The sequence below is a fragment of the Bison bison genome, unplaced genomic scaffold (assembly GCF_000754665.1).
Source record: "Bison bison bison isolate TAMUID 2011002044 unplaced genomic scaffold, Bison_UMD1.0 scf7180017864304, whole genome shotgun sequence".
Lineage (NCBI taxonomy): Eukaryota > Metazoa > Chordata > Mammalia > Artiodactyla > Bovidae > Bison > Bison bison.
The window spans coordinates 16,568,387-16,576,796 of record NW_011494876.1 but is presented as its reverse complement, the minus strand read 5'-3'; positions in this window follow the sequence as shown (position 1 = coordinate 16,576,796).

Sequence of the window (8,410 nt, the reverse complement as noted above, 5' to 3'; positions counted from 1 at the left end):
CTCAGTCATGTCCCTGAGATGTTTCTTCCTGCTGCCCATGCCACCTTCAGTTTGTTCTTCTCACACCAGCCTGCTGCTGCTGCTTCTGCTAAGTTGCTTCAGTCATGTCCGATTCTGTGGGACCCCATAGACGGCAGCCCACCAGGCTTCCCTGTCCCTGGGATTCTCCAGGCAATAACACTGGAGTGGGTTGCCATTTCCTTCTCCAATGCATGAAAGTGAAAAGTGAAAGTGAAGTCGCCCAGTCATATCTGACTCTTAGCGACCCCATGGACTGCAACCTACCAGGCTCCTCCGCCCATGGGATTTTCCCGCCAAGAGTGGGTTGCCATTGCCTTTTCCGCAACACTGGACTGGGTTGCCATTGCCTTTTCCGCCTCACATCAGCCTATGTATATATAAATCAGAACCTCTCCTACCCTGCTCAGAAGCCTGCAGTAGCAACTCCCTCAAAGAAAAGCCAGAGTGGAAGGGGCAACATTGTTCCCTATCACCTCTGCCAGCATCTCCTTTGTTTGCCTCTGGCACCATGGCTCACCTCCTGAAATGTCTAACATCTCACATTCTGTGCACTCTGGTGGCTCAGATGAAAATCTGTTTTGCTCACAGATGTATCCTGTCCCTTCCTCTGCCCACCCAATCTCCCATTCCAGTGCTCCTATGTGTGGGGAGGAGGCTAGACAGGGCAAGGTCTCCCTGGAGGCCATTCAGTTTTAATTCACTCTTCCATTCCTTCCATAAGTGCTTAACGCAGGCTTCCCCAGGCTAGACACTGGGTACCTGGCAAGAATGGACACAGCAGAAATTCAAATGATTTACCAAATCCTCATCCTCTCTTTAGTTAATGCAATGACTGTAAATATAGAAAACTACTACATAGTTTTCTTGAAAACTATTACAATAGAGAAGAGAAAATGTTAAGGTGATAAATATAAGAAAATATAATTAAAATAAGAGCATTTACTAAAAATAAGCAAGAAAAAATTAACTATAAAATAGGAATAAAATTATCAAGAAAAGTATAGGAACTATATAGGTGAGAAACCTCTAAAATCTTATTAAATGACATGAAACTTACAGAACATTATTAAAGGATAAGATAAGAACAAGTGGAAAAATATTAAATTCCTGATGTGGTGTGTGGTCCAGATCTCAACTCTCAGCTCTCTCTCTGAGAATGGTCCTGAGCAGAAGGCAACCACCTCACCCAAGGTTAATCACCGCCACCCTGAAGGTAACCCCTTGGCATCCTAGTTACTACTTCTCCTGCAAAGGTAACCACTATTCTGATTTTCATTACCATAGACAAATTTTGTCCATCTAAAATTTCATATAGATTGACTTAAACAATATGTACTTTTCATAGGGCTTTTTTATTCACCATTATATCTGTGAGTTTCATCCATACTGTTGTGTATTGCTTTAGTCTTTTCTTTTCCATGTCTTCATAGTATTCCACTACATGAGTGCATATACCACCATCATCCTTAGCTTATTGACTTTTGTCTTCATGCTTGTGGACCCAGCTTTACAAGATGGTAATTGTCTCTCCAGACATCACATTAGTATGCAAAGCAGAAGAAAATCCTGCTGTTGGCGCCACCCACATCTTTCTCCTTTATCTGGTAAGCAAACACCTTTCCAGAACTCCCAGTAGACTTATATTTATTTCCCAATGATTAAAACTGGGTCATCTGTGGCCACTCCTAGATATATGGAGATTAAGAGATGAGGGAATGGGGTCAGAGGATCACTTGGGACTGGACACTTGCTGCTCTGGACAAAATTCAGGTTTGTCAGCAAAGATCAAGGGGAAAAGGGTATTGTGAGGCAAGCAACAAAACCTTACAAAGTGAAAAGATGTTCAAATTCATCAGAAAGCAAGGAATGCAAATCAAAGTGAAAACTTTAACAATGGAAAAACTATGGAGACAGTAAAAACATCAGTGGTTGCCAGGCGTTTGATGGGGAGGGAGAGATAGGTGAAGCACAAGTAATTTTTTAGGGCAGTGAAAATATACCGTATGATACTATTGATACAATGGTGCTTGTTGTTTAGTCGCTGTAAGTCGTGTCTGACTCTTTTGCCACCCCCTGGGGTCCAGGGGGTTCTCCAGGTACGAATACTGGAGTGGGTTGCCATTTCCTTCTCCAGGGGATCTTCCCGACCCAGGGATCGAACATGCAACTCTTGCATTGCAGGCAGAGTCTTTACTCCTGAGCCACCTAGGAAGCCCTGAAATAATGGTAGATACACGTTGTTAGACATTTGTAAAAACCCATGAAATGTACAACACAAAGAACAGGCTCTGTAAACTATGGACTTGGGTTGATGATGTGTTACCCCTGGGTCCCTGACTGGAACAAACTATGATACTAGTGCAGGGTGTCGATGGTGGGCAGAGCTGTGTGTCGCAGGAGAAGGGGTTATATGAGGACTCCTGGTACTTTCTGCTCAATTTTGCTGTGAACCTAAAACTGATCTAAAAAAGTCTGTTTTTTTTTTAAGAGTAATAATGAGAATAAGTCACTTTAAACTTCAGGGGGCACAGGTTCAATTCCTGGTCAGGGAACTAAGATCCCACATGACACGTGGTGTGGACAATAAGAAAAAACAAAGGAAAAAGAGAAAAAGAGCTACACCAGGTCTGGCTTTCAGGGATGTGAGGAAAAATATTTGTCCAAACACTGTTGCTAAAGGTAAGATCAGTTATAGCCTTTTTGGAAAGCAATTGTGTGTGTGTGTGTGTGTGTGTGAGAGAGAGAGAGAGAGAGAGAGAGAGAGAGAGATGCCCAGGCTTAGTTGCTCCGTCGCATGTGGGATCTTTCTGGACCAGGAATCGAACCTGTAGCTCCTACATTGGCAGGTGGATTCTTTACCACTGAACCACCAGGGAAGCCCTGGAAAGAAATTTAACAAGCTCCAATAAAATAAAAATAGATATGCTTTTGAACTCTAATCCCAATGTTAAGATTCTCCCTTATAGAAATAAGTATAGTAAAAAGAAAACTGCAAAGTGATGGCCCATCCACGGGGCACCGTCGGGACATTTTGGTATCTCCATAGTGTTCTGGTTACTAGGTTGTGTAATATATTACCCAAATTTAGTGGCTTAAAACAATATTTTAATTTTGCTCACAAACCTGTCCTTTGTGAAGAATTCAGTAGAGACTGCTCTTCTCTGCTGCATCTTAAAAACTAGGGCTGGAATCATTTGAAGGCTCCTCACTTGAAGTCTGGTGTTTGATGTTGGCTGTCAGCGAAGACTGTTTTCCTTCTGGCCACGCTGCATGACTTGTGAAATCTTAGTTCCCTGACCAGGGATGGAACCCGGGCTCTCAGCAGTGAGCACCCCAAGTCCTAACTTCTGGATTACCAGGGAATTCCCTGTCAGTTAAGACTTTACCTGGGGCTGGAACACCCACACGTGGCCCCTTCATGTGCCCTGGGCTTCTCCACAACAGGGTGGCTAGGTTCCAAGGATGATTGTCCTGAGAGAGAGGAAAGGAAGCCAGACAAAAGCTGTATCGTCTTTCTAACCTAGACTCAGAAGTCACAGAGTCATTTCTGCTTCATTCTCTTCATTAGAGTCAAAGTCACTAAGACCAGGCCTTATCCAAGGAGAGGGAAATTAGACTCCACATTTTGTGGGAGAAGTATCAAAAAGTGTGGGGACCTGTTTTAAGTCATCATCAAAAAGGAGGACTTGGAATAAATAATGCCACTTGATTTAGGGAACCTACCACAAAGTTGAGATGAGAAAAGTAAGATAAAGAAAAATGTATACAAAAATGATCTAAATATGTAAAACAAAGACAAACCACTCTGTAAATGTGTGTATATAGTATGTATATATATATACACATAGTATATGTATGTACATATATATACACACACACACACTATATATATGTGTATACATATGATTATATAAGCAAGGAGAAATATAGGGAACATATTCTGGTAACCACAGGTTCCAGAGAGTAGTGATGATAGAATGGAGAGGCAGAGGAAGCAAAAGAGAGAAAGACAAGACTGTTCAAAACTAGCAGTGAGGATGGCTTCTCCTTTCTGCATTTAATTACAGGTATATATTTCACTGTACGAGGAAAGTGATTCCTTAGATATGTTTAGGTGGTAAAAATGAATCAAGAAAGTGATGACCACCTTACCTTAAAACTCAGGATAGAGCAGGAGGGAATGACTGGTGGGCCACAAGAGGGGCTGCAGGGCCCTGACACTGTCTTCATCTGGGCTGCACTCCAAGTTTCTGGCCTATGGGAAACCATTGAGTGGAATGTCTTTGTCTTGCACAGCTTTGGTATATTCCACATTTTTAAAAATTAAAGGGCGGTGGGAGGGAGGCTCAAAAGGGAGGATACTTAGAGCCGATTCATGTTGTGCAGTGGAAACTCTCATAACACTGTAAAGCAATTATCCTCCAATTAAAAAAAATTTAAAGAATAAAATTTTAAAAAGAAAAAAAAATGAAAGAAAAGCAAACCTTTCACCAAGTTCCCAGTAGGAAGAGCGAAGAGCCAGGAGAAGGACCCTGACCTGGGGCCACCAGACCCTCAGATCAGCGGATGTCCCAGGTGGAGGTCTAAACCCAAGGTGTTCAACAGGGAGGTAACACCCCAGGGCTGTCCCTGCTGAAACCTCCCAAGGAGGGAGAGAGCAGAACCCAGAGTGGAGCCCTGGGGCATTTCAACTTTTAACTATATTTAACTAAATTATATTTCAACCTTTAACTATAGCCCACACCTGGCAACGGAGGTGGGAAGAAAACCAGGAGACCTGGATGCTCCTGGGAAGGTGGTTCTTGAGGTAGAAGGGAGAAGTCTGCCATGGTGGATCAGGCTGAGACTCCAGAAAGTCGGCTCTGTTCTCAGCTGCTCAGCAGCTCTGTCCGCCCCGTTAGCCACCGGGAAGCGCAGAGCAGGGCTGGGCTGTGAGGGACGGGAGGTGAGGGCGCAACTGCAGGCAAGTCTTAGGGCTTTTGCCAGTGAAGGGAGGACAGTGGGGCAGGAGCGAGCAGAGCACGTGGCGATCAGAGGAGGAACCCGGCGCTTCCGACCCATTGATTCTCTTTTCTGCCTGAAAATCAGGAGAGGCCATTGCTAGGGTAGGGTGAGCAGGGATTGCAAGAGGCTAGAGGACAGGGCTGGACTGTGAGCAGCCGAGAGGGGCCTGGAGGTGAAGCATGGAGGGGAGGTGCTGATCAGAGACCTCATCTCAGGGACGTAGAAGTAACCAGGCCCCAGGCAGGAACAGGCTGTGAGGTGAAAGAGGCCGTCCGAAGGTGCAGGGGACCAGCGTTGGACCCGGAGATCAAGGCAGCCCTTCTATGCTGGAGAGGACGGCAGCGGAGAGCTTGAGGTACGTGTGTGAACACTGTGGCGCCTTGTCTTCCCGCCAGCCCTGGGCTGGGGCTGTGAGGTAGTGCTCCTCTCTGCCAGGGCCTGGGCCAGGGGAGGGCCAGGGCTGGGAGTACATAGAGTTGTTCTGGAATCAGTTGTCTCTTGGAGTTCCTTTCCCTTCCGGTTTCTCAAACCGAACTGGCCATTCTCACTCAACCCTGTCTCCTCCCGCCTGGAGTCCTCCCAGGACCCCAAGTCCTCAACGGTTGGATGAGCATCTCTGAGTAGAGAACATGATGTTCCCACCCGGGCAGGGGAGGGGCTCAAATCCCAGATGTCCCCCTCTCACCCCCGGCCAGCCCTGGGATTAGGCCATGGTGGGAGGGACTGGCTGCAGATCACTCCTAAGATTTTTCTTTTTTTCCCTCAACACATATGTCCTTGACACATACACTCTTGTCACCAGCTCATGCGGGGAGTAAAGAGTCTAGTGAGGCAGCTGGAAGAATTTCCATTGTGCTGGAAGCCAGGCCGGTCTCGGCGGGCCCTGCATCTGTACTCTTACGGTAGTTTCACCAGCATGTCGTCAACCTGGCACTTCAACCTAGTCTGGAATGTGAGGCTCACCCTCCTGTTATAGTTTTACCCATGGATCAGGTATGAGGATAACTCACCCTAGTCTGAAATTTTGAGGTCAGCTCTGTCAGGGAGTAGGGGCTGCTTTTCCTGTGAGCTGGTGATGTCCAGCTTAAAGTGAGCACAGCGGGAGACCACACCAGCCACCAGGCCCCAGCCCCTGACAGTAGTTATGCCTTGGCCCAGCCCAGGCAGATGAGAGGCAAGGCTGGGAACCTCCTGGACTGCTGCCTGTGGGCAAAGCCAAGGGCAGGGGTTGTGTGGATGCCTTCCCGCGAGTCTACCTCTTTCTTCACAGTGGAGCAAGCCAAGGCCCTAGATGAGGGCTCCAACTCATCGTTGTCTGGTGGGGCCTCAGGCAGGAGCTGTCAGCTGGGTGGAATCGTCGTGAGTTCTCAGGCAGACGCAGTGCCTGAGTTTGGGGTCTGTGGGGGTCATATACCCTCTGTCCCCCAGCTCCATCCTGCTTGGGAAAGTGTTCAGGCTTCCAGTGCTGCCAGGGGGCAGAGCCCGTCATCTGGGGTTCAGGCCAATTCCTGGGGGCTTTTCAGCCCGTGCATGGTCCCATTTCTCACCCTGGGCCAGCTGCACAGCTCTGGGACAGGACACCCAGGGGCCAAGGGGTCTCCTGCAGGATTCCGACTTGCCTGGGACTAAGGCGCATGTGCCTCAAGAGGCCTCTTCCCCGCTTGTCCCGCAGGCCTGAGGCTCAGTTGCTCCTTCAGCTGCCTGGGATGGGCTGAGGGCAGGCCTGGGAATGCGTACTAACTACAGGTGTCCCTTCATGCCCAGAAAAAAAACGTCCAATTTAACCATGCTTGAAAGTGCTGTTTTTGCTTATCGGGTGGGCCTGGACTTTAGCTCTCCCTTTTCAGTTGTGTCTTAAAACAAACAAATCCAAGTGCACACCCCTCCTTCCTCTTTCTGGGGGTGGAGGGCCTGGCCAGAGAGGAGATTGCTAGGTCCTCGCTCTCAGGAGCACACACAGTGGCCTCTGACCCTTGCCCTGCAGTTCTGCCGAGGGAGGAAGGGCCATGAAGACCTGGCCGATACCATCTGTTTCCACTGCCTTCCCCAAGAGTGGACTGGCATGCACCCATTCTTTGGCCTGCGGGGATGGACTAACTAATGAAGAGTCAGGTCCTGCTGGCTTCCAAGCGTCGGGACAGCGCCCAGTCCCCCTTTGATTTCATGTTCCAGTCTACTCAGCCTCCAGATTGTAGTCTTCAGATGGGCTGCGCACTGCTTGACCCTGTGTACTTAAAGACAAGCCAGATGACCAGTTTTAGAGAATAGAAAGACATGCCAGGATGGAGGATTCTGTTGGGGAAGAAGTCAAAGAGGAAGGGAAGAAATGTCACACACTAAAGACACAGAAGCAACCAGGTCAGCAAGGCATCTCTGGCCAAATTTCATCTGGATATTTAGGGTGACTATGGACGGAGGAGCCTGGTGGGCTGCAGTCCATGGGGTCGCGAAGAGTTGGACGCGACTAAGCGACTTCCCTTTCACTTTTCACTTTCATGCTTTGGAGAAGGAAATGGCAACCCACTCCAATGTTCTTGCCTGGAGAATCCCAGGGACGGGGGAGCCTGGTGGGCTGCCGTCTATGGGGTCGCACAGAGTCAGACACGACTGAAGTGACTTAGCAGCAGCAGCAGCAGCATGAAGATGACAATTTCTGAGAAGTCCTTACCTGGAGGGAGCCTTGCGTAAAAATCTTAAATCTTGTCTTTCTGTCAGCTCCCCAGATGCTTTGGGAACCATAATCGTGATGCAAGTCAAGGCAGTGAGGGATGCTTCGTGCTTGTGTGTCCAAACTGCTCACTTTAAGAGGCAAAGGGAGGGACTTCTCTGGTGGTCCAATGGCTAAGACTCTACTCTCGCAATGGAGGGGGCCCAGGTTCAATCCCTGGTCGGTGAACGAAATCCCACACGCTACAACTACTAGTTCACCTGTTGGGACTTCCCTGGTGGTCCAGTGGCTAAGACTTCATACTCCCAATGCTGAGCACCTGGGTTTGATCCCTGGTCAGGGAATTAGATACCACAGGACACAACTAACACTCAGCACAGCCAAACAAGTAAACAAATAAAAGTAAGTATTAAAAAAAAGAGCCCACTTGCTGCAGCAGAGACCTGGTATATATAAATAAATATATAAAAAATTTTTAATAAATATTAAAAAAAAAAAGGACTGTGAGAGTCATATACAGAAGAGGAGCATGACCAAGGGCAACCACAGGCACTGGGAGCGTGATCATCCTTGAGGCAGGAGACTAGAGCTGCTCCCCATGTGAGTCCAGAAACACGAGGATAAGCTCCAGAGCACTGGAGGAAAGGTCCAGAAATGCCCTTCAGACCCCAGTATCATAACTCTTGATAATTTCTGGAATTTAAGCACTGTCAGGAA